The 27,620-nt window shown below is 43.9% G+C and overlaps 1 protein-coding gene across 50 annotated transcripts in view; it reads right to left on the bottom strand.

Annotated features, from left to right (window-relative positions):
- Window positions 1–27,620, bottom strand: part of LOC132393562 (uncharacterized) — a 266,331-nt gene that overhangs the window by 158,668 nt on the left and 80,043 nt on the right. For 2 of the 50 annotated variants that reach the window (XR_009511965.1, XR_009511947.1), the window contains exon 6: window positions 4,098–4,326. The exons of 47 other annotated variants lie outside the window; for them this stretch is intronic. The gene's annotated coding sequence lies outside the window, so the exon portion shown is untranslated. Of the gene's footprint in view, window positions 1–4,097; window positions 4,330–27,620 lie in introns of all 50 variants that reach the window. One more of the 50 variants, XR_009511964.1, reaches the window with a different exon arrangement.

Below are 27,620 nucleotides of genomic sequence, written 5' to 3'. Positions count from 1 at the left end.
ACCCCAAGATCCTTCTCACATCAAACTGTACATGGTCCTGGTATTAACTATATACCCAGAGTGGTTACTTTATGACTATGGTCTTCTGCTGCTGTAGCCCATCCGCTTCAAGGTTTAAAGTGTTCTGCATTCAGAGATGCTCTTCTGCACACCACTGTTGTGACGCGTAATTACTGTCGCCTTCCTGTCAGCTTGAACCAGTCTGGCCTCTCTCCTCTGACCTCTCTCAATAACAAGGCATTTTCACCCACAGAACTGCTGCTCACTGGAGGCTTTTTATAGTTTTACACACCATCCTCTATAAGCTCTAGAGACTGGTGCGCATGGAAGTCCAACGAGATCAGCAGTTTCTGAGATACTCAAACCACCCTGTCTGGCACCAATAATCATTCCACAGTCAAAGTCACTTAAATCACATTTCTTCCCCATTTTGATGTTTGGTCTGAACAACAACTGAACCTCTTGACCCTGTCTGCATGCCTTTTGTGCACCAAGTTACTGCCACATGATTGACTGATTAAATATTCGCAATAACGAGCAAGTACGCTGCTATGCCTAATAAAGTGGCCACTGAGTGCATTTCCTCCTTATAAATGTAGATCCAGTTTAAGTGCTCCTGAAAGAACAAGCCTCCCATCCACTAATTAACCTCTCCAATTCAGCACACTCCCCACCACCCCCCCATCTCCCAGAATCCATCCAGAGCTCTTACCTTACAGAAATACTTTATCACAGCTCTTTAACCAAGTGCATACTGAATTTAAGAAACTCGTAGGCACATGGATGTTACAAAAATGGAAGGCTAAGCAGAAGGGAAGAGTTAGACGGGTTTTAGAGTAAGTCAAAAGGTTGGCACAATATCATGGGCAGAAAGACCTGCGCTGTGTTGTGTTCTACGTTCTATGAATCTGCTTCCCTTTCTTTTCTGTATTTGGTCCAAGAAACTGAACTGCACAATCAAATTCACCTCATATCCCCCATTCTTTAGCCTCCCTGTCAATCATCTCAAACTGTAACATCTTCCCATGCTGTGCTGTTCTATCCTCTTCCTGTCACTGCAATGCTTGATTCATCAAAAACCCTATAATTTCAAACAAATCTCCCCAACCTTCACCAAATGAGAACAAACCCAGTTGCTGCCATCCCTCCTTGCCTGTTGCTGCTTGGGATCAATCCTGTAAACCTCCTCGGCCCCCTCTCCAAAGCCTTCCTGAGGTGTGAGGTTGCATTCCACATCTGATGGGCAACCTGGGAGTTATTTTATTTATTGAGACACAGTGCAGAATAGGCCCATGCGGAATTTCAAACCGTGCCGCCCAGCGACCCCCGATTTAACCGCAGCCTAATCACAAGACAATCTACAATGAACAGATTAACCTTCCAATCAGTACATCTTTGCAATTTGTGAGGAAATCAGTGCACCCAGAGGAAATCCAAGCCATCACGAGGAGAACGTACAAGCACCTTACAGGCAGCAACAGGAATTGAACCTGGTACTCTAAACCATTGTGCTAACCACTATGCTACCACGTCATCCCAATACAAGTTTAACAATACACAACATAGGATATGGGGACAAGGCAGGAACCGGGTATTGATAGTAGATGATCAGCCATGATCTCAAAATGGCGGTGCAGGCTCGAAGGGCCGAATGGTCTACTTCGGCACCTATTGTCTATTGTCTATTGACATGAAACAATACAGCACAGGAACAGACCCTTCAACCCACAATGTTGCACTGAGCCAAATAAATGCTTATCAACTGGCCAACTAAACTAATCCCTTATGCCTACACGATGCCGATTTCCCTCCATTTACCCATCTAAGTCTTTAATTTTCTGCATCTATCACCACCCCAGGCAGTGCATTCCAGGCACCCAACGCTCACTATATTAAAAAACAAACTTGCCTTTCACATCTCCTTTGAAATTACCCCACCTCACCCTGATGCATGCCCTCTAGTATCAGACATTTCAAATCTGGGAAAAAGACACTGTCTGTCTACTCTATCCATGCCCCTCACAATCTTATAAACTTCTTTCAGATCCTTCCTCAGCCTCCGCCATTCCAGAGAAAACAACCAAAGTTTGTCCCACCTCTTGTTATAGCACATGCCCTCTAAACCAGGCAGCATCCCGGTAAATCCCATCTACACCCCCTCCAAAGCCTCGACATCCTTCCAATAACAGCGTGACCAGAACTGTCTGCCACACTCCATTTGTGGCCTAACTTGAGATTTCTAAAACTGTAATGTAACTTCCTGACTTTTGAACTCAGCCTTGACTAACAAAAGCGAGCATTCCCCTTGCCCTCCGAACCTCCCTATCAACCTGTGTAGCCACTTTCAGGGAGTTATGAACCTGGAGCCCAAGATCCCTCTGCTCATCAATACTGTTAAGGGCGAGTCTGTCTCCTTACATCTGATCTACCAAGGTGCAACACTTTATATTTGGCTGGTTAAACTCCATCTGCCATTTCTCTGCCCAGATCTGCAACTGATCTATATCCCACTGTATCCTTTGCCAGTATTCTACACCATCCACAACACCACCAATCTTTGTATCATCTGCAAACCTACTAACGCACCCAACAACATTTTCATCAAGTTCATTTATATACACGACAAACAGCAGAAGTCCAAGTAAAGATCCCTGTGGAACAACATTAATTACAGAACTCCAGCCTGATAAGTTCCTTCAGTCACTACCCTCAGTTCTAGTTCTGAATCTAAACAGCCAATTCATCATCGATCCTAGATACCTAAATCTCCTCCACTCTGGGACCCTGTCAAACATCTTACTAAAATCCATGTAGACAACATCCACAGTTCTACCTTCATAAACCACCCATGTCACCTTGTTAAAAGCCTCAAACAAGTTAGTAAGACATACATACTTATATAGAACATAGAAAATCACTGCACAGAACGGGCCCTTCAGCCCACCATATTGTGCAGATCTTTTAACCTAATTAAAATCAATCCCTCCAACATTACCTTCCATTTTCCTATCATCCATGTGCCTACCAAAGTGCCTACCAAATGTTCCTGATGCACCTGCCTATACCATCACCCTATGCAGTGTGTTTTATGCACTGACCACTCTCTGTGTAAAGAAAACCCACCTCTGACATCCCCTCCTATACTTTCCTCCAATCACTTTAAAATGATGCCCCCTTGTATTAGCAATTTCCACCTTGGGAAAAAGTTTCTGGCTGTCCACTCTATCTATTCCTTTAGTTATCTTGTACACCTATACCAATCACCTCTCATTGTCCTTCGCTTCAGAGAGAAAAGACCTAGCTCGCTCAACCTATCCTCATAAGGCATGCTCTCTAATCCAGGCAGCACCCTGATAAATCTCCTCTGCACCCTCTCTAAAGCTTCCATATCCTTCCTATAATGAGCCGATCAGAAGTGAACACAATATTCCAAGTACAGTCTAACCTGAGATTTATAAACTGCATCATTACCTCACAGCTCTTGAACTCAATCCCCTGAATAACAAAAGCCAACACTCTATATGCCTTCTTAACCACCTTATCAACTAGCACCACAACTTTCAGGGATGTTTGGAATGTACTCCATGATCCCTCTGTTCCTCCACACAGCCAAGAATTCTGCCATCCACCTTGCATTCTGTCCAAAGTGAATCACTTCACACCTCTCCAGGATGAACTCCTTTGCTGTAATGCAGTAATGAAGGAGGAGTTGTGAAGCGTTGGACCTTGGATGTTGATTGCCAAATCCTCTCCACCACCACTCCCACCCCCACCCACTTCCACATCCACATCACAAACCGTTCCCCAGCCTTTGATAATTGCAAAATGCCGAAGTTTGGGGGGATTTGTGGCGGGGAGGAGAATACCCTTGCATATTTTCTTTTCTTTCTGCTTCTGAAACAGCAAAGTCTGCCCAGCTTTTGCAGTCTGTCCCCTCCAGACAACTACCCGTTCCAGATTAGCTTTACACAGGTGTGTGCCTCTGCAGAAGACAGTCACCGGACTCCAAGTGCGCCCCAGGCCCCTCATGAGGCTTCCGGTCAAAGGAGGATTAGGGTGGGGAGGGACGGGAGAATGTGCTGCCTTTAAATACTCACGCTTCACCCATCGTGTTCCTCTCAAAGATGAATGCCCATGATCCTGTCCTCTCGGCTGTAATCTGTGCACCGAACCGCAGCAGCACTCAGCATAAAAGCAAAAGCAGGTCAGCTCGCTCTGACTTTCAAGAGGAGAGGCAGTCACGGGGAGAGAGGAAACCGAAGCAGAGGAATTTTTGACCGGATGGAGAACCGGGGACGGTCCACAAAGGAAATGTCAGCTGTCTGGCTGCTGATGACACAAGGCGAATTGTTGTATCAGTGTCCGGGCTGGGATATTGTATCTATGACCACTCGACCCAGTGAAGAAGGTGGAGGGGTGAACAGATGGGAGGGGCAGAAGACTGGGTGATGCGGGGGGGGGGGGGTTGGGGGTTGGATGCAAGCACGGTTGGGGAAGGGGGGGCTAAATGGATCGGTTTGTCAGAAGGGAGGGAGAGGCGGGGGATTAAAATCACAAGAGAATGCCGTCTGAAAACTCATTACTTACAAATCCCATCACACGGAAAAGCAGCAACATGCCACAATGAGAAAATCCTCTCTCTTTTTTTAGTTGTTTTGTCTGGCCGTTCACAAGGAAACGACTTTTCACAAAAGGGGGTCTGTGGTGTTGCCACATAAACCTTGACCCTTGACCCTTGACCTTCCTGCAGTCAAAGGGATCAACACTGTGAAAAGTCTGATCTACGTCTCGAAGGGAGGTGTTCACTAAACAGGCAACCGCCCTCCCCCCCTCTCTGTCTCTCACTGTCTTTCCCTGTCCCCCGTCTCCGTCTCCCTGTCTCTCTGAACCCTTTTCTCTCTCTTTCTCTCTTTCTGTCTCTCTGAGACTCCTTGTCTCTCTCTGTCTCTCCCTGTTTCTCCGGCTCCATCTCCGTCTCTCTCTCTCTCTCTCTCTCTCTCTCTCTCATACACACGCACACGAAAAAATGTAAAAAAAAATTCTTTCTCCCGAATCCCCATACTGTTTTTTTTGTTTGAAAGCTGGACGTTCAAGGCAGCTTAATAATCATGTGACCTTTCCCGTCCCTTCTCACCATTAGCCATGTGCTCACATTTCATTGCATTCTCAAATAACCACACAGATTCCTCCCCATTATCTGCACTCATAACGCATGGTACTGCTGCAGAGAGAGAGAGAGAGAGAGAGAGAGAGAGAGAGAGAGAGAGAGAGCGCCTGGGAACTGGTCCCTGAAAGGAAAGCAAGTCCCTGATACTCCTGCCTGTAACCATGGAATCCGATGCCCTCCTCTCCTCCCTACTTACCTCTCGCAGCTGCTTTCCCCGCTGTGACGACACCGGTAGCGGTCGAAAAGGGAGGATGTGGGGGAGGGTGGTGATGCAGTGAGAGTGGGGGGGGGGAATGTTGGTGAGGAGGTGGAGGGAGAAGGAGGAGCAGAAAAGGCTCGCCTCCTTCGCGTGACCGAACTTGTCTTCATTCTCCTGCAAAGGCGCAGGTTTAGACAGCCAATTGGTCTAGATGGTTCTGCGTGGTGCGTTAAACGAGGCTCGATGTAACCCTTGCTCTGTGTCTGTCTCACCATCATCTGAGTGCACTTACAGATGGGAAGAAAGCGGGAGCAGCGTGGGGAGAGGTGTGTGTGTGTGTCTATGCATGTGTGTGAAAGTGTGTATGTCTGTACCTGTCTGTGAGAGTTTGTGTGTGGCTGTACCTGTGTATGTGTGCGCGTGGTGGCGGGGTGCAGTAGTGGGGGAAAGAGACAATTGTAAGGGAGAACATTGGAAATCTGTAGTTAAAAAGAATTCTGCATTTCTGGTCAGCTGATGTTTGAATAATTATCAGGCATTTACGTGAAACAGCGCAGTGAGCAACCGTCTGTCTCAGTGATTTGCCGGCCATTCTATTATTCATCTTGAAGAATTTTCAGGCGTTCAGTCACTCTAATGAATTTAAAGTTACTTCTAACCCAAGACAGTCTGACCTGTCTGACTCAGTCTGTGCTGCCACAGTAAGGGGCAAACATTCCCAAAAAGCAGCCATCTCCAAGTTTTTCTCTCCATGTACCTTTGCTCCTTTTGATTTATAAACTTTATCCTCATCGTTTTATTTGGACAAGAAAAAGGGAAACATTTCTGTCTATTTTTCTTCTAATATGTAACATTTTAAATGAATTGCTTGGTTTTATTTACGTATCATTCACATCATATTGGGGCGGCACAGCAGCATAACAGTGAGTACAATCGCTTTGCAGGTGCCAGAGGTCAGTGTTCTGAGTTCAATTCCCGCCACTGTCTGTAAGGAGTTTGTACGTTCTCCGCATGACCACATGCCTTGCCTCCAGGTGCTCCAGTTTCCTCCCACATAAGTGAGAGTTGGGTTAATAACTTACAAACATGGCAACATTTGTGGGCTTCCTCCCGCACATTCATGGGGCAAAAAATGCACTTCACCATCTGTTTCAATGTTCTTGTGACATAATTTTTAATCTTTATCAGTCAAATAAAAACTTGCTTCAGATTAGTTTCAAGAAGAATGAGCTTGCAAGAAATGGAAATGATGAAACCAGGTTCTGATAGTGCTAAAAAAGTCTATCAATGGTTAAAAAACACAAAATGCTGGCAGAACTCAGCAGGCCAGACAGCATCTATGGGAGGAGGTAGTGACGACGTTTCGGGCTGAAACCCTTCATCAGGCCCGAAACGTCGTTATTACCTCCTCCCATAGATGCTGTCTGGCCTGCTGAGTTCTGCCAGCATTTTGTGTTTTTTACATATTTCCAGCATCCACAGCTTCACTCACGTTGCCTATCAATGGTTAACTTATCTCAATAGAAACTGCAACAGATTTTTAACTTCTATTTTTGAGCTGATAGACATAAGACATTAGCAGACTAGCTGCCATCTGGTAAATTTAACTCTGATTAACATCCCCATCAACCAAAACATTATTTTGCTCTGCTCCTCAAGGGCATAAGGGTAATATACTGCAATAAAGCACAATCCATCTCCCCTTAGAACTAAAATTATGCTTGATTTTTTAATGACTCATGCTCCTCTCTCATTTAAAAGAAAACCATTTTGTGCTTGCCTGATCTTTCCCCACTCGAGGATACAGTGGTAAAACCAGCGCCCAAGGACAGAGGGAAATGCTTGTAAAGTGTTGTGGATACTGCCCAGTCCTTCCCAGGAAAGTATCCCCACCATTGAGCACTATTGCAGGAAAGCAGCAGTAGGCCATTGTCTCTTCTCACTGCTGCCATTGGAAAGGAGGTACAAGGCCCTCAAGTTCAGGAATAGTTAATACCTCTCAACCATCAGGCTTCTGTACAGGCGTGGATAACTTCACTCAACTCAGTACTGAACTGATTCCACAAACTATGGACTCACTTTCAAGGACTATATAACTCATGCTCTCAGTATTATTCATTTATTATGTATTATTATCATTTCCTTATTTTCATATTTGCACAGATTTTCCTTTACACATTGGTTGTTTGCCAGTCTTTGCATGTAGTTTTTCATTGATCCTATTGTATTTCTTTGTCCTACTATGAATGCCTGCAAGAAAATGAATCTCAGGGTAGTATATGGTGTGTAACTTATTTTTACTTATTGTTATTTAATTATTTATGGTTTATATTGCTATATTTCTTCACTATTCTTGGTTGGTGTGGCTGTAACGAAACCCAATTTCCCTCGGGATCAATAAAGTATGTCTGTCTGTCTGTCTGTAATGCTCTGTAAGGTATCACTGCTAATGTAATAGCCTCTCTGTAGCAGCAACGTTTGGTTTATGACTAGAGATAACGAGGCCATTGGAGTGTATGTTAGCCAACAGGAGGCCATTTTGTTCTTTATTGTGGGCTGGGGGCAGGGACTTGGCGGTCTTTTGTTGGCGAGAAATGCCGAGAGAAGGCGCGAATGGAAAGAGTTGGTAGACTGCCGGACAGAGTGGACTCGGAGCATGGGTCCGACGGTCAGCGATGCTCGGAGGAGGTCGATGGGGTCGATGGGGATGAATGCATGAGCTGCAGCGTGTGCTTTACAGGCAGCAGCAGCATCCACAATCCCTATCCTGATCCCAATCCAAGTTGTCGTCTTAGGGGAGCCTTCGGGCCAGAGAGCTCCTTTTGATTTAAAGCCACCTCTGGACGAGCTGAAATACCTCCCCAATCTCCATCAGCACAGGTGCACCACGAGACTGTGCCTCAGCCCCTGCTCCACTCACTTTATGCTTATGATTGTGAGGCTAAATGCAGCTCCAATGCCATATTTATGTTTACTAACACCCCTGTTGCTAGCCAAATCAAAAGTGGTGACTAATCGGCATAAAGGATGGAGATTGAAGATGTGTCTGAGAGGTGGCACACTAACAACCTCTCACTCAATGTCAGCATGACCAAATAGCTGATCATTAACTACAGCTGGAGGAAAACAGATCCATGAGACAATCCTTTTCCAAAAATCCAGGTCGAGAGATTCAGCAACTTTAAATTACTTTGCATTATCATCTCAGAGATTGTGCCCTGGGTTCAGCACGTAACTCCATTACAGTGCCTCTACTTTAATAGAAGTTCACAAAGATTCAGCATGTCATTTAAAACTATGACAAACTTCTATAGATGCACAGTGGAGATTATCCTAACTGGTTGCATCAGGGCCTGGTATGGAAACACCAATGGGCAGGAATGGAAAAGACTACAGAAGCTGATGGACATAGCCCACTTCATCACTGGAAAATCACTCCCAACCGCTGGGTACATCTACAAGGAGACAGAGTCCTTCAACAAGGACCCCTACCATCCAGGCCATGCTGTCTTCACACTACTGCCATTGGATAGGAAGTACAGGAACCTTAGATCCTACACCACCAGGTTCAGGAACAGTCTTTATGCTTCAATCATCAGCCTCCGGAACCAACACGAATAACTTCACTCACCTCAGTTCTGAACTGATTCCACAACCTATACACTCACTTTAAAGAACTCTACAACTCATGTTCTCAGCATTAATTAATCAATTTATCAATTAAATAGTTGTTTACTTGTTTGTTTGTTTATTTCACTTCCTTGCGTATTGGTTGTTTGGCAGTCCTTGTCAATATCTAGTTTTTTTATTTTCCTGTAAATGTCTGCAAAAATGAATCTCAGGGTAGTATATTGTGACACATATAATAAATTTTCCTTTGATCTTTGAAGTTAGTACACAGCAAGCTCCCATTTAATTTGCTTTTAGCAATGTTTATTTAAAGCCTTGGGTCATTGGTTGCTTTTCAAGGGAGCATCTAGACAGCTGAAGAGAACCAATAAACTTCAATGTAATGTTTCATCCCAAAAGCAGGATCTACAGTAAAAACAACCCACACTCAACGTCAACAGGATCAAGGAACTGATTACGGACCTCAAGAACGGAAATCGTGAGAACACACACCAGTTCTTACAGAGGTGTTGGCAGTGGAAAGGGCCAATGCCTCTATAAGAGCATCTCTAAATTACCCAGCTCCATCATGGGTACTAGCCTCTATAGTATCCAAGACACTTTCAACGACCGATGTCTCAGAAAAGTGGCTTCCATTATTAAGGACCCCCCACCAACCAGGACACGCCCTCTTTTCATTGTTAGCATCAGGAAGGAGGAATAAACTCTTCTAGTTTTATTTCAATGATTTTCCTTCACCAGGCGGTCCCAAATGCCATTGGCACTTGGCACAGTAGTTTTGAGTTATGCCTGAAGCCTGAGAAGAGTTTATTTGTCACTAATGCCAGAAAAGCACTAGATCCTTTTTCATCAGGAAGAGGTACAGAAACCTGAAGCCACATACCCAGCAATTCAGGAACAGCTTCTTCCCTTCTGCCATTTAATTCCTAAATAGATATTGAACCCTTAAAACACTAATTCATAAAAAATTCTGTTTTTGTACTGTTTATCTTTAATTAACTATTTAATTTTTTAAAATATGTATATTTATTGTAATTCAGTTTTTTTTTATCTTTATCATGTATTGCATTGTACTGCTGCCAACAAGTTAACAAATTTCATGGCAGATGCCAGTGATATTAAAACTGATTCTGATACCTGGGCATCAACACCTCAAGAGGAGCTAACCTGGGCCCAACACACTGATGCAATCACAAAGAAGGCACACCAACAGCTCAACTTCATTAGGAGTTAGAGGGGATTTACTAAGTCAGCAAAAATTCTTTCAAATTTCTATAGCTGTAGAGAGCATTTTGACTGGCTACATCACCATCTGGTGTGGAGCCTCCAATGCTCAGGATTGGAAGTGGCCGCAGAGGGTTGTAGACTCAGCTAGCTCCTTCGTGGGCACAACTCTCCCCACCATTGAGAACATCTTCAGTTGGCTGTGCTTCAAGATGGCAGCATCCATCATTAAAAACCTCCCTTCCAGGGCATGACCTCTTCACGTTACTACCACTGGGGAGGGGATAGAAGAGCCTGAAGACACACACACTCAGCATTTTAAGAGCAACTTCTTCCACTCCACCATCAATTTCATAATTCTCCATCAACCCATAAACATTCCCTCTTAATCGGTGTTTTCACTATTAATTTATTTTGTAACATAGTAATTCGTACTGCTACTCCAAACAATAAACTTCATGACATGTGTCAATGATAATAAACCTGATTCTGATTCAGTATCCCCTCAGTGGCACAATGTGAGACCATGTCAAGGTTTTCATGCCCAGGCCTTTGCAGTTAGGCCTGAACACATTACACACAGTGGACAATGGTACCGTGCAATGCACTGATACAAATCCAACACTCAATAACCTTAACAACAATCTGCTGGAGGAACTCAGCAGGCTGAGCAAATTCCATAGGATTAAAGGAATTTTCTACATGTTAACAAACAACCCACTGGAGGAATTCAGAGCGTCAAGCAGCATCTGTTAGGGAAAGGAATTGTAGATGTTTTGGGTCAAAACCTTACATCAGGACTGAGAGTGAGAGGGGAGGAGGGGTGGCTTGGATAAAGAAGAGAAAGGAAAGTAAGGAGACAGGAGTCTGAGGTGACTGGTGGACTTGAGGAGGAATATGAGACAAACCTCAAGGGAGGTGAGTGGGAGTGGGGGCGGACTGAGAAAGCCATGGTAAGTGAATGAATGAAGGAGGCAAACAAAGAGAGAGGAAAAGGGGAAAGGAGGAGGAAAAAAACAGATGGAATGGGGTAAGGGGAGAGGACTGTGAAGAACTGGATCTTAAATAGGACATGGGGCAAAGAAGAATAAAATAACTTTAACAGGCCATGAAGACACCAAACCCAGGTTGGAGGAGCAACAAGCTTGGTTAGCCCCCAACCTGATGGCATAAACATTAATTGCTTTAACTTCTGGTAATTATGCACACCCCCACCGTCTTTTTAAATTTTCCCTTCTGGTTTGCCTCTCACCCTATCACATTCTTTTTTCTTCAGCCTTTTACCTCTTCCACATATCACCTCCGAGATCCTTATTTCATCCTACCCTCTTCCCTACTAACCCTCCTTTCCCCCTCACTTGGTCTCAGCTATTCATCTGCCAGATTGTACTCCTTCCCCTCCCCCCCCCCCCCCCAGCTTCTTCTGCCTTCCTTTGCAGAAGGATCTCAGACTGAAACACCAACTTTCTTTTCTTCTCCATAGATGTTGCCTGACCTGCTGAGGTCCTCAAGGTTTCAAGCATCTGCAGAATCTCTTGTGTTTATAACAATGTTACTTTACACAGGATAACATTCCAAGGAGGACTGAACTTCAAGGATTGTTAGCAAATAAAATTGTTGAGTCAGTTAAGCTGAAGGGATTAGAAATTTGATCAAGGGGGCAAGTTTCAGTTCAATTACAGTTTTCAATTCACATACACCAGCATGCAATGCCATTCCTTGTTCTCACTACGTTCATCAAGTAAATGGCATTTGTTGTAATAATAAATACACAGGGAGATAGGGTAGTAAAGAAAGTTTTTGGCACATTGGCCTTCATAAATCAAAGTACTGAGTACAGGAGATGGGATGATATGTAGAAGTTGTATAAGGCATTGGAGAGGCCTAATTTGGAATACTGACTGTAGTTTTGGTCACCTACCTGCAGGAAGGTTGAAAGAGTGTAGAGAAAATTTACAAGGACGTTACCTGGACTGGAGGACCGGGGTTATAAAGTAAGATTGAATAGGTTAGGACTTTATTCCTTGGAACATCGAAGATTGAGGGAGATTTGATAAAAGTATGCAAAATTATGAGGGGTATAGATAGGGCAAATGCAAGCAGGCTTTTCCACTGAGGTTGGGAGGGACTACAACCCCATGAGTTAAGGGTGAAAGGTGATGTTTAAGGTGAACATGAGGGGGAACTTCTTCACTCAGAGGGTTGCGAGAGTGTGGAACGAGCTGCTGGCACAAGTGGTGCATACCAACTTGATTTCAACGTTTAAGAGAAATTTGGATAGGTACATAGGGTATGGAGGGCTATGTTCTGGGTACAGGTCGATGGAAGTAGGCAATTTAAATGGTTGGGCATTGATTAGATGGGTCAATGGGCCTGCTTCTGTGCTGTGCTTTTCTATGGCACAGCAATGAGTGCAAAACAGCAGACTGGTACATTCTGTTTACCAGATAGCAGTGCAAAAAGAAATGTTAAACAGATACAATAGGGTCTTTTAAGAGCCTCTTAGATAGGTACATGGAGCCTAGAAAAATAGAGGGCTATGCTCTAGGGAAATTCTAGGTTACATGGTCAGTACAACATTGTGGGCTGAAAGGTCTGTAATGTGCTATAAATTTCTATGTTCTAAGGTAACAATAAGGTAATAATTGAGAGAGATAGAATTAAGAGTTTGAGAACACGGCAGGACCACCAGGAAAAGAGTGTGAAAGATGTGATTAAGGAGCATCTTAGATTTTTAAAAAGCTCCTTAAAACTTACTATCTGGTATTGGGGGGCTATGCACAGGATCAAAATAAGCTGCAGAGAATTGTAAACTTGCTCAGCTCCATCATGGGCACTAGCCCCAGTAGTACCCAGGACATCTTCAAAGAGTCCTATCCTTGAGAAGGCGGCGTCCAGTATTAAGGACGCCTATCATGGACGTCATGCTTTGTTCTCATTGCCACCATCAGGAAGGAGGAACAGAAGCCAAAGCCACACCCTCAAGGATTCAGGAACAGCTTCTTCTACTCTGCTATTTGATTTCTGAATGGACACTGAACCCATGAACACTACCTCATGACATGCTTATTTCTATTTTTGCACTACTTATTTAATTTAACTATTTAACACATATATACAGATATTTACAGCAATTCACAGTTTATTTTTCAGTTATGACGTATTGCATTCTACTGGTGCCGCAAAGGCAACAAATATCACAATATATACAGGTGATCGTAAACCTGATACTGGATTTGTTCAGGGAGGCAACTGCAAGACCTCAGCAGGGTTACTATAATTCAGAGTTGGTCAAAGTTAGAGGGGGACAGAGATTTCCAATATAATAAAGAGGTTCACCGTGAGAGGGAAGTGTGATTTGAAAGTGAAGGTGAGGATTATAAAGCAGATGCATTACTTAATCCAATGTCAGTGATGGATTTGTTAGTGGCCAGACATGGATTTTGAAGATTAGTTTTATTTGTAGCATATACATTAATATATAAAACCAAACACTGAAATGTGTTGTTTGTGTCAATGACCGACACAGACTATGCTTCCAGTGTCAACATAATATGTCCACGACTAACTAACCCCAACCCATACGTCTTTAGAATGTGCAAGGAAAATGGAGAAAACCCACGCGGTCACAGGGCGAATGTACAAATTCCTTACAGACAGCAGCGGGAATTGAACCCCTGATCGGTGATTGCTATCAGCTGTAAAGCACAATGCTAACCACTACGCTACAGTGTAGTGGAAGCAGATTCAATCAACACATCTGAAATGGGACGAGCATGAACCGTTACGGTATTGTGCCGCCCTGAAGTTGAGCGTTGAATGATCTTGTGCTTGTGGAGAGCAAACCGAGCACAAATGTGTTGCAATAGTCCAGTCTGAAACTGAGGAAACATGAAAGAGGGGTTGAGGAGCCGTGGCAGGCACAGAATCAAACCATGCAAGACCAAGTGGAAGCGGCAGTCTCAGTGACGCCAAGAATATGCGCTCCACCGACCTGTTACTGCATCAGGCTGAAGAGTGGTTTGCTACCTGGGTAATGAAGGTAATGCTGGTCACTGACACGTTTTCGTCAGAGAACTCTTCTCTCTGGATGTTTTTTTGTTTATCACACTATTCCCTATAAACTTTAGAGACTGGTGTATGTGACAATCCCGGAGATCAGCAGTTTCTGAGATATTCAAACCACCCCCTCTGGCACCAACACTCCTCTGTGATTTTCATGCACAACAGTCTCTGGAGCAGAGTTTTCCCAGCCTTTTTCATGCCATGGACCAATAGCATTGAACAAGAGTCCATTAACCCCCAGGTTGGGAGCCCCTGCTCGAGATTTTACAGAGAATGGTGAGAAATACAGAAAAACAACAATTCTGTGAGTGAAGATGGCTTGTTAATGAGAGCGATCAGAGGAGAATGGCCAGACTTATACAAGCTGATAGGAAGGTGACAGTAACTCAAATCACCACATGTTACAACAGTGGTGTGCAGAAGAGCCTCTCTGTATGCACAGCATTTTGAACCTTGAAGCGGATGGGCTACAGCAGCAGGTGGTCATGAACAAAACACTTCATTAGGTACAGGAGGTGGCCTCCAAGTATATATCCAAGTTAAGGTAGTACAGAGTTCCTTTGTCCCTACGTTATTACACTGCCATAATTGGCTTTAATGAACTCTGGGGCCAAATTGGCTTTGTGAGGTAGGCTACAGAAATGCAGGACTCTTTCCCTTCTAGGAAAGGGCACAGTTGTCCTCACGTGGGAGGTTGTATGTTCTCCCCATGACCGCATAGGTTTTCTCTGGGTGCTCTGGTTTCTTCCCACAGTCCAAAGACTTACAGGTTAGTAGGGTAATTGGTCACATGGGTGTAAACGGTCGGAGCAGGCTCGTAGGGTCTTATGGGCTTGTTACAATGCGCTATCGATAAATAAAATAAAAATAAACACTGAAGCACAAAACCCCAGAGGTTGCTGCAGCAGCCTCTGCAAAGCAGAGTGAGAAAGAGATCTGTGGGGGCAGCTTCAGAAGCTAAAATCTGTAATTCAAATCACACATGCAAAAAAATAATGTTTCATCCAGGACACAGTAGACAAGGGAAAGAGGGAGGGAGTGTGGAGAGAGAGGAAGAAGGGGGTAGAGAGAGAAGGGAGAGAAACTGAAAGAAAACACGTGAAGAAAAGGGAAGTGAGAGACAGAGAGAGAGATATAGAGAGAGTGAAAGAGAGTGTGTGTGAGAAAGAGGGAAGCGAGAGAAAGAGAGATATAGAGAGTGAAAGTGTGTGAGGGGGAAGAGAGGGACAGAGGAAGAGAGTGATAGAGATAGAGGGAGAGTGAGAACGAAAGAGGGCATGTGAGGGAGGAAGGAAGTGAACAGGGATACAGAAACAGAGAAAGAGAGACTGAGTGAAAGAGACTGTGTGAGAGAAAGGGGAAATGAGAGATGGAGTGAGAGAGAGAGCGAGAAATCAGTGGCCAAGAGATAGAAAGAGGGAGGAGGGTAAAAGACAGCCAGGTACAGAGAATGAGTTAGAGTCTGAGTAACAAATTGAAGGAGAGGAAGAGTGAGAAAGTGTGAGCAAGAAAGAGAGAAAAAGGCTTCAGTTCTGTGAAGATAACCATCAACCTCACTGCCTTAATTGAGAAATGAGATCGATGAAATGCAAAAGGATAACAACTTTGCATTTCCCTGCTCTCCCGAGCTGTCTCTGTGTGGAAAAGGCAAGCAGCCGTGAATTGTTTAATGAAGGGGAGGTGAGCCAAATGCTGGAGTGTAATGGGGAAGGGGTGAGGGGCAAGGAGTGAATAAGGATATTAAAAATACAATACTAGAAAATTAAACAGAGTCCACGGCTGTGGACACCCTGCACTCTTCTTGCCTGAGAGAAATGATTGAAGTCAAATGCTTGCAGCCAGGTTTTGGAACTGAAATCTCGCAGCTACACAGAACTCTTGTGGTTACCTCATGAGCACAGACACTCACAATCTCACAAACCTTTTATCGATAAGTGGAATACATCATGTGCATGGCCAGAGGCTTGTGCTCAGGGTGGAAATGTGGATAGTTAGGGTTTTGAGTGAGTTAGGGTTTTTTTCTTTGGAGTGAAGGAGGATGAGAGGCAACTCGATAGAGATGTACATGATGATGAGAGGCATAGATTGAATGGACTGCCAGAGACTTTTTCCCAGGGTGAAAATGACATAATTTTAAGGTGTTCGGAGGAAAGTATAGGGGCTATGTCAGAGGTATTTTTTACACAGAGTGATAGGTGTATGGAATGTGATGTCAGGGTGGTGCTAAAGGCAGACACATTAAGGATATTTAAGAAACTCTTAGACTGGCATGTGGATAATGCAAAAATGGGGGGGGGGCAATGAAGAAGGGAAGGGTGAGATTACTCTTAGAGTAATTCAAAAATTCAGAACAACATCATGGGCCAAAGGACCTGTACTGTGCTGTAGAGTTCTATGTTCTGTGTTCAATAACCAGCTGTCTGTTGGGCAGTTGACATTTGGGGTCCAGAGGAAAATTCTCACCGAACATCTGGAACATCTATGAAGTGTCCAACATATTGATGCAATTACAAAGAAGACATTACAGCAGTTGTATTTCACAAGGAGTTTGAGGGGAATTGGTTTATCACCAAAGACACTCACAAATTTCCATAGATGTACCATGGAGAGCATTCTAACTGGTTGTATCACCATCTGGTACGGAGGCACAGAATCAGAAAAAGCTGCAGAAAGTTGTAAACTCAACTAGCTCCATCATGGGCTCTAGCCTCCCCCGCATCGTGAATACCTTCAAAAGGCGATGACTCAAGAAGATGGCATCCATCATCACTACCCCTCACCACCCAGGGCATTGCCCTCTTCTCATTGCCACCATCAAGGAGGTGGTCAGGAGCCTGAAGAGACTAACTCAACGTTCCAGGAACAACTTCTTCCCTTCTGCCATCAGACTTACATATGGACACTGAGCCCATGAACTACCTATTTTTTTTCTTTTTTGCTGCTCCCTGTTTGCTCTGCATACTGGATTTAATTATATATACTTTTCTCATTGTAATTAATCGTCCTTTATTATTATGCATAGCAATGTATTGCCACCACAAAACAACAAATTTCACGCCATATGCCAATGATATTAACCCTGTTACTGATTCCGATTTGAAACATTGACTGTCCACTTCCCTCCACAGAGGCTGCCTCACCCCTCCCACTGAGTTCCTCCAATTTTTTGTATGTTGCTCCAGCTCTCCAGATTCCAGCGCCTGCAATTTTTAAGCCTCTGTGGTAAAAAGCAGTTACAACTGCACCCTTCTCTGACAACCACCAATGTTTTCTCATTCCTCCAGACTTCCCAACCCACTCTAGGCTTGTCTGCTGACATCTGGATCAGTGATACCGGTAACTACAACAGCAGTAGAGAGGGAGCAACATAAGCACACTCTCCACCACGAGGAATCCCCTCTCAGGTTGGAGGAGCAACGCCGCATATTCCGTCTAGATAGTCTCCGACTTAAATGGCATGAACATCAATTTCTCCAACAACCAGTAAATTTCCCCTCCCCCCATGTTCCCTCTTCTTCAATTTCCCATTCTGGTCTTTTACCTCTTCTGCTCACCTGCTTATCATCTCCCTCTTTTGCCCTTCCTCCTTCCCTTTCTCCCATGGCCCACTCTCCTCTCCTACCAGATTCCTTCAGCTCCAGCCATTTGCTTTATTCTACCCATCTCCCAGCTTCTTACTTCATCTCTGCTCCCTGACCCATCTGGCTTCACCTATCACCTTCTGATTTGTCCTCCTTCTCCTCCCGCCCCCACCTTCAAATTCTGGCATCTTCCCCCTTCCTTTCCTGATGAAGGGCCTTGGCCCAAAATGTTGATTGTTTATTACTGTCCATAGATGCTGCCTGACCCACTGAGTTTCTCCAGCATTGTGTGCGTTGCTCAGAATTTTCAGGACTGCAGAATTTCTCATGTTTAGCACAAGCACCACATAGGTGAAGGTGTCCCCAGAACAATTATGGGTCTGGACAGAGGCAGGCCAGATCAATGCCTGTGTGACTGTGTGTGTGTGTGTGTGTGTGTGTGTGTGTGTGTGTGTATGTGTGCATGCAACAAATTACCCTAGTGATGGAAGGAGCTGTGCTGACTGCTGTGCTACCATGGCACCTAACACCATACCTGACTCAATCTTCTTTGGAAATAATGAAAAGAAATTGAGCATTGTTTGCAAGGAGGAAGGGCTGTGGTTTAACCTACCACAGGACAATAAGTCCATCAGACATACAAGCAATATTCAGCCTTTCAGTCCATCAAGTCTGCTTGCCATTCCATCATGGCTGATTTATTATCCCTCTCCACCCCATTCTCCTTCCTTCTCCCCATAACCTTTGATGCTTTTAGTAATTAAGAACCCATCAGCCTTCACTTTAAATATATCCAGTTACTTGATGTCCTCAGCTGTCTGTGGCAATGAATTCAACAGATTTAGGACATCTTTCTATCCTGAGGCTGTGCTCTCTGGTCCAAGACTCTCCCACTATAGGAAACATCCTCTCCACATCCACTCTGTCCAGGACTTTCAATATTTGATAGGTTTCAATGAGATTTCACAAACCCCCACCACTCATTCTTCTAAGCTCCAGCGATTACAGGCCCAGAGACATCAAACACTGCTCATTCTTTAACCCTTTCATTCCTGGACTCATTCTCATGAACCTCCTCTGGACCCTCTCCAATGCCAGCACACATTTTCTTAGATAAGGGTTCCAGAACTGCTCACAATCAGAATCAGGTTTATCACCACCGGCATGTGACATGAAATTTGTTAACTTAGCAGCAGCAGTTCAATGCAAAACATAATCGTGCAGAGAAAAAATAAAAACAATAAAAATAATTATAATAAATAAACAAGTAAATCAACTACATATATTGAATACATTAAAAAAAGTGCAAATACAGAAATACTGTACTTTTAAAAAAAAGTGAGGTAGTGTCCAAAGATTCAATGTCCATTTAGGAATCCGATGGCAGAGGGGAAGAAGCTGTTCCTGAATTGCTGAGTGTGTGCCTTTAGGCTTCTGTATCTCCTACCTGATGGTAACAGTGAGAAAAGGGCATGTCCTGGGTTGCTTTTATATTCATATCCTCTCAAAATGAATGCTAACATTACATTTGCCTTCCTTACTACCAAAAGTGAGGTAGTATCCAAAGTTTCAATGTCCATTTAGGAATCGGATGGCATGCCCTGGATGCTGGAGGTCCTTAATAATGGACGCTGCCTTTCTAAAACACTGCTCCCTAAAGATGTCCTGGGTACGTTGTAGGCTAGTACCCAAGATGGAGCTGACTAGATCTATAACCTGTAGCTTCTTTCAGTTCTGTGCAGTAGCCCCCCCATACCAGACAGTGATGCAGCCTGTCAGAATGCTCTCCACGGTACAACTATAGACGTTTTTGAGTGTATTTGTTGACATGCCAAATCTCTTCAAACTCCTAATCAAGTACAGCCACTGTCTTGCCTTCTTTATATATACTTCAATATGTTGGGACCAGAGATCTTGACACCCAGGAACTTGAAGCTGCTCACTCTCTCCACTTCTGATCCCTCTGTGAGGATTGGGATGTGTTCCTTTGTCTTACCCTTCCTGAGATCCACAATCAGCTCTTTTGTCTTACTGACGTTGAGTGCCACGTTGTTACTGCAACACCACTCCACTTGTTGGCATATCTCACTCCTGTATGCCCTCTCATCACCACCTGAGATTCTACCAACAACAGTTGTAACATTTGCAAATTTATGGATGGCACTTGAGCTATGCCCAGCCACACAGTCATGTGTGTACAGAGAGTAGAGCAGGGGGCTAAGCACACACCCGAAGTGCACCAGTGTTGATCGTCAACAAGGATGATATGTTATCGTCAATCCACACAGATTGTGGCCTTCCGGTTAGGAAGTCGAGGATCCAATTGCAGGTGGAGGTACAGAGGCCCAGGTTCTACAACTTCTCAAACAGGATTGTGGGAATGATGGTAATAAATGCTGAGCTATTGTCGTGGAACAGCATCCTGCTGTAGGTGTTTGTGTTGTCTGAAGTTGTGTGGAGAGCCATTGAGATTGCATCTGCCATTTATTGTGGCAACAGGCAAATTGCAATAGACAACATACAACATTCCAAGTGCAGTCTAACCAATGCCTTATAAAGCCTCAGTGAGGAAAGACTCCCTCAGTAGAGTACCATGGATTTTGTTCACAGTTTCTGCTGCAGAGATGACTTCTAGCTGCAGGTTGAGTACTTGGATCCAGTGCTAAACTACACTTGGTGGCCACTTTATTAGGTACACCTGATCGTGAATCCGAATATTTCATTAGTCAATCATGTGGCAGCAATTCAGAATCAGATTTAATATCACTGACCTACACTGTGAAAGTTGTTGTTTTGTGGCAGCAGTACAGTGCAATATATAATAATAAAAACTACAATTTACAGTAAACATATATAAAAAAGAAAATTAAATGAGTAGTGCAAAAAGAGAGGTAAATACTGAGGTGGTGTTCTTGGGTCAGTTCAGAAATCTGATGGCAGAGAGGAAGAGGCTGTTCCTGAAACATTGAATGTGTGTTGGACCTTGCATGGATGGGCTACAGCAGCAGAAGACCACATAGACTCTGTGGCCTCTTTATTAGTTACAGGAGGTATCTCATAAAGTGGCCATTCAGTGTGATTCCCAATGGAATGGAAGAAACCACACAATTTTCCATCCTGAAATCATTAAAAAGTTTGATAGCGGGGCTGGGAAGCCTCATGGGAGGACAGCACCTACGACCCATTCCACCCATTTTGTACATATTACAAATGTAGATGAGCCACAAATACAAAATGCTGGAGGAAGTCGGGTCCGGCAGTACCTATGGACAGGAATAAACAGTTGACGTTTTGGTCTGTCTGCCACAAAACACAGGCGTTCCTGGTGGCCACCTATTTTAATTCTACTTCCCATTCCCATGTGGACATGTTGGTCCATGGTCTCCCCTATTGCCACGATGAGGCTATTCACAGCTTATACTACTTATACTGTCTGGGTAGCCTCCAACCTGATAACAAGAACATCAATTTCTCTACCTGCCAGTAATTTCTACCCCTCACCTTCTCTCTTTTTCCATCCCCCATTCTGGTTCTCTTATTACCCTTTATCTTCTCACCTGCCCAGCACCTCCCTCTGGTGCCCCTCCTCCTTCCCCTTCTCCCTGGTTCACTCTCCTCTCCTATCAGATTCCTTCTGCATCCCTCTGTCTCTTCCATCTTGAGGAAAAACTTGTGGATGTATGGAATGCTCTGCCTTAGAAGGCAGTGGAAGCCAATTCTCTGGATACTTTCAATAGCGGAGTCAAGGGATATGGGGAGAAAGCAGGAACAGGGTACCGATTGTGGATGATCAGCCATGATCACGGTGAATGGCGGTGCTGGCTCAAAGAGCCAATTGGCCTACTCCTGCACCTACTGTCTATCTCTCACTTCCCAGCTTCTTACTTCACCCCTCCCCCACCAACTTACCTTCCCCCTTCCCAGATCTCACCTATCACCTGCCAACTTGTACTCCTCCCCCTCTTCCCACCACCTTGTTCTGGCTTCTGTCCCCTTCCTTTCCAGGCCTGATGAAGGGTCTCAGCCAAAAAGTTGATTGCTTATTCTCCCTCCACAGATGCTGCCTGGCTTGCTGAGTTCCTCAGCATTTTGTGTGTATTGCTCTGGATTTCCAGCACCTGCATTCTGGAAGAGCTCTGAATCTGAATCAGAATTATGCTTAATATCATAAGAACTTAAGGCTATAAGATATAAGAGCAGAACTAGGCCATTTTGCCATCGAGCTGCTCTGCCATTTCATCACGGCTAATCCAATTTCCCTCTCAGCCCCAATCTCCTGCCTTCGCCCCATTTCCCTTCATGCCCTGACCAATCAAGAATCTATCAACCTTTGCCTTAAATATATCAATGACTTGGCCTCTACAGCCACCTGTGGCAATGAATTCTATAGTTTCTCTAATCTCTGGCTGAAGAAGTTCCTCCTCATCCCTGTTCTAAAAGGACACCCTTCTTCTATTCTATTCTGTGGCTGCGTTCCCCCCCCCCCCCACCATAGGTAACACCCTCCGCACATCCACTCTATCAAAGCCTTTCAACATTTGGTAAGTTCTGTGAGGTTGCTGCTCATTCTTCCGAATCCCAGTGAGTACAGACCCAGAGCCACCAAACGCTCTGCATACAATATATATCATGAAATTTGTTGCTTTGCCACAGTACAATACATAAAATTACTATAAATTACAATAAGTATACATAGAAAATTAAACAAGAAATGCAAGAGAGCAAAATAAGCGAGGTAGTGCACATGGGCTCATTGTCCATTCTGAAATCTGATTACAGAGGGGAAGAAACTTTTCCTGAATCATTGTGTGTGTGTCTTCAGGCTCCTGTACCTATTCCCTGAAGGTAGCAATGAGAAGAGGGTATGTCCTGCGTGATGGAGGTCCTTAAAGATGGAATAACTAGTGCCTGAAAGAATCTCCCCGTTTAATCCTTCTGGAAAACTATGCTGAAGGAAAAATAAAAAGAAAATTAATTCTTCATGTGCCATAGTACAAATAAATATCTGCCCAAGGCCTATTGGGTTTGATAAGCACTTGGCTCATTGTGGGGAACTCAGGGGGGCTGAGACAGCAAGAAAAAAAAGCTAAATAAATACATTTTCAACAGCTGTGTATATGGAGAGAGCGGCTCTACAGAAGGGGCCAGGCTTGATCAGGTTTATACAATCCTGTCCGATTTGGCAACGTTTCACTACCTCTCTTCACTCCTTTTATTAATTTTCTTCTTCCGTCTGTCTCTCTGTTTACTGGCCGGCAGCGGGATCTTAAGCCAACGCAGCGTTAGCAGGAACAGAGGGCTGTATTCATCGGCAGATCAAGTTTATGTGAGAAAATGCACCGGCCCTGCCCTCGATTTGCATATGAATCCTCAGTTAAAAAATGGCAACGGCGGAGAGAGAGAGGGAGAGAAAGAGAAAATACACACATGAGCAGATCAGCAGGGAACTCATGCGGAGTAACCTGGCCTTCACACGCGGGCAGACACACAGAAAGGGCGAGCGAGCGAGCGAGGGGGGTGCGAGGAATGCGCTTTATTCTGGGCTGCGTGGGAATCGCCGCCGGCAGCCCCCTCCCTGTAGGTTCAGAATAGGCGGGGTCACTTGGCTCGCTTCCTCCGAGCCTAGCGGGCAGCGGTGTTCACAGGCAGCTGGTGGCATCTCAGACATCAAACGGCCTCGCCAGCAATCTGCCGCTCCCACCAAGCACCGCCAATCAAAGGCACCACCCGACTGGTGCATAGCACAAGCAAGCCCTTCCTTCTCTCGTAAGTCCTTCACTCGCTCTCTCTCTCTTCCACCTGTTTATTTATCTCACTCCCTCCCCATCGTACCTGTCCCTGGTTCTGGTATGTTCTCTCTGTCGCCTTCATTCTGTTTATCTCTTTTTCTCACTTTTTTTAAATTTGTGTTTTACTCTCGCCCTCAACCACACCTCTCAACCTTCCTCCTTTTCTCCTTTTACTTTGTTTCAGTCAGACTATCTCTCTCACTCTCTCTCTCTGCCTATATCCATCTGTTTGCTTCTATCACAATTTCAAGCTTTGTCTCTTCCCTCATCCTTTCCTCTAATGGCCCACCTGTCTCTTTCCTTTCACCCTTCTTTATCTGTCTCTGTCTCTCTCACTGTTCTGTCTCACTCATCCTTTTTCTGTATATCCAGTTGTCTCTTATACCCATCCTGCTCTCTTTCATTCTAACACTTCTTGTTCACTAATTTTATTTCTCGATGTCTCTCTCTCTCTCTCTCTTGTGCTCTCCTTGCTCTCTCATGCAGTACAAATCTGCAGGTTAATATTCATGAAATGTTCCACAGCTTTAGGCAAAGATTGTGATTCATGTCACATGGTCTGGCAAGCTCCCGAAGTCCTCTCTACTCCCATCATCTTACATAACCCATGAGCTCACCACTCTCGAGATGGTTCAGCAATGGCCAAATGATCAAAAGAGGAAGGGGAACATGAGATGTGGGAAGAGGATTAGCTTCTAGTTGGTAAAAATGGTCTGTTTCAACTACACTACAAATAGGTATATTCAGTTAAACTCTCCACACTGGTGATTGGGTGAAATATAAACCTATATTCTGTAAGACAGTACAACACAGGAGTAGCTTTAGGTCATTCAGCCCATTGAGAAAATATAAAAATAAGAGCAAATTACATTGATTGAGAAGAAAGAAGTTTTGAGACAAATTTTCATGTATAAATTGCTGTGTCCATTTCAAAGAAAGACATTAAAATATTTTAAAAAGAACAAAGGGATTTGGGAAAACGGGTCCATAATTCAATGAAAGTGGTGGCACAGGCAGATAGGGTCGTAAAGAAAGCTTTTAGCACATTGGTCTTCGTAAGTCAATTTATTGAGTACAGTAGGTAGGATCTTATGTTGAAGATGTATACGACTTTAGTGAGGCCTTATTTGGAGTATTGTGTGCAGTTTTGGTCACCTACCTACAGGAAAGATGTAAACAAGGTTGAAAGAGTGCAGAGAAAATTTACAGGGATGTTGCCAGGTCAGGAGGACCTGAGTTATAAGGAAAGATTAAATAGGTTAGGACTTTATTCTTTGGCGTGTAGAAGATTGAGAGGAGATTTGAAGAAGGTATACAAAATTATGAGGGGTATATATAGGGTAAATGCAAGCAGGCTTTTTCCACTGAGTTTGGATGGGACCTCAACCAGAGATTATGGGTTAAGACTGAAAGGTGAGAAGTTTAAGGGAAACATGAGGGGAATCTTCTTCACTCAAAGTGTGGAATGAGAGTGTGGAATGAACTGCCAGCACAAGTGATCCATGCGAGCTTGATTTCAATGTTTGAGAGAAGTTTGGATAGGTACATGGATGGTAATGATATAGAAGGCTACAGTACCAGAGCAGGTTGCTGAGAGTAAGCAGTTTAAATGGTTTTCAGCATGGTCTAGATGGACTGAAGGGCCTGTTTCTCTGCTGTATTTCTCTATGACAAATTAGCTCAATTGCAAAGACGATTTACAAAATAAATCTTTCAGGAAAAGTTTTGAGAAGTGTTTTTTGGAAAACACAGATACAGAAGTGAATACATCTCAGGAGGAGGTAAATATTTACTTTCAGTATGCATGCATATCCTCGAAAGGACTAAAAGTGGGTCAAGCTCTTCTAAGAAATGTTAATGAGCAATTACAAAACACACCTATTTGTGAAAAAGCCTCATATCACTGAACCATCAGCAAATCAGAGAAAAATTGTTGGAGTAACCAAAAGTTTTAAAGGAAGATAATCTATATTCAAAGCAGAAACTGAAAATACACAAGACTGACTGATTTCAAATAAGCTTCAAGCAAATTAATTGTTAAAAACAGTAAACATTGAATTAAGGTCTTCACCACATACAAATGTACAGTGGAGAGCAGTCTAACTGGTTACGTCACCGTCTGGTACGAAGGGGCCACTGCACAGGATCAGAAAAAGCTACAGAAACTTGCAGTCAGGTCAGTTCCATCACGGGCACTAGCCTCCCCAGCATCAAGAACACCCTCAAAAGTCAGTAACTCAAAAAAGATAGCATTTATCATTAACAACCCATCACCCAGGATGTGCCCTCTTCTCATTGCTGCCGTCAACGAGGAGATACAAGAGCCTGAAGACACACACTCAACATTTCAGGAACAGATTCTTCAGAATCAGAATCAGATTTAATATCACCAGCGTATGTCATGAAATTTGTTGTTATGCGGCAGCTGTACATTGCAGTACATAATAATAAAAACTGAATTACAGTAATACCCTTCATCAGATATCTGAGCATAATTCTTACATTTTACTCTTTCTGCACTACTTATTTAATTCAATATTTTATGTATTTTCTTTATTGTATTTTATAGTTCTTTTATTATTATGTATTGCAATGTACTGCTACTGAAAAGCAACAAATTTCACAACATATGCCAGTGATATTAAACCTCATTCTGATTGGCTATAGGAAAGACATTTCAGTTTAGAAGCAGACGATATTTCAACATTTGGCAAACAGAAGTCAATCATTGACAATGGCCTTAGCCACCGCCCATTGCTAACATACCTCACTCAGAGGCTGCCTGGCTGGTAGACCTATGCAGATCACTCAGCCGTCCCTTCCTTTGCAGTCCGTCACCTCAATATTATAACAGTAAGTCCACAATGTCTGTTATGCTACTGAACTTCTCCTGTCCCAGCCTGAGAAAGGAACTCTCATCAAACACTGTAAGTGGGATGAGCATGTAAGGGTGTATTAACTGGCATGGACAGGTAGGCCAAAGGACCTGACTGCAGGTTGTATGACTCTTTGATTTCTTTCATCACTTGTTTTGCAACTCAAGTCATGTCTGACTTCAAAATTTTGAGCACCTTCTCTTCATCCTCCAGGGTTTCCTCCTAGCCAACCATTTTAATTCCAATCTCTATTCCCATTCCAACATGTCGATCCATTGTCTCCTCTACTGCACGATGAGGCCATTCTTAAGTTGGAGGAGCAACACCTCATATTCCAATTAGTTATATTCTAACCTGATGGAATAAACATTGATTTCTCAAATTTCAGGGAATTTTCCCCTCCCTCTTTCCTCTTCTTCAATTCCCACTCTGAACTGCCTCATACATCTTCTATTCTTCTCACCTGTCTTTCACCTTTGCCTTTTTGCCCCTCCTCCTTCTCTTCCTCCCATAGTCCACACTCCTCTCCTATCAGATTCCTTCTTTTCCATCCATTCACCAATTCCACCTATTACCTCCCAGCTTCTTATTTCATCCCACTGCCCAACCCTCCTGGCTTCACCTATTGCCTTCTAGCTTGTACTCCTTGCCCTTCCTCTGCCTTCTCATTCTGGCTTTTTTCCCCTTCCTTTCCAGTCTTGATGAAGGGTTCCAGTCCAAAACGCCGGCTGTTTATTCCTCTCCATAGATGTTGCCTGACCTGCTGAGTTGCTCCAGCATTTTGTGTGTTTTGTTCTTGATTTCTCACATCTGCAGAATCTCTTGTGTTTATGATTTCTAATCTATCCTGGTTTGGATTAAAAATTCAGCTTCTCATTCAACAGATGCTGCCTGACCTGCAACATGCTCCCAGCGTTTATGGCAGACAGTATTTCTTTTTGAAAACTGGGATATCTTGAGAGGGGAGGATGGGAGGGCGTTCAGCGCTGTCTGCCTGAGTTTGACTGGTCTTTCTCTCTTGCTCCCTCACAAGCTCCTGACAGAAGAAAATCCAGGGGTCTCGGTATCCACATTGCCAGGATTGATCAG

The sequence above is a fragment of the Hypanus sabinus genome, chromosome 4 (assembly GCF_030144855.1).
Source record: "Hypanus sabinus isolate sHypSab1 chromosome 4, sHypSab1.hap1, whole genome shotgun sequence".
Classification (NCBI taxonomy): Eukaryota; Metazoa; Chordata; class Chondrichthyes; order Myliobatiformes; family Dasyatidae; genus Hypanus; species Hypanus sabinus.
This window is presented reverse-complemented; position numbering and strand designations above follow the sequence as displayed.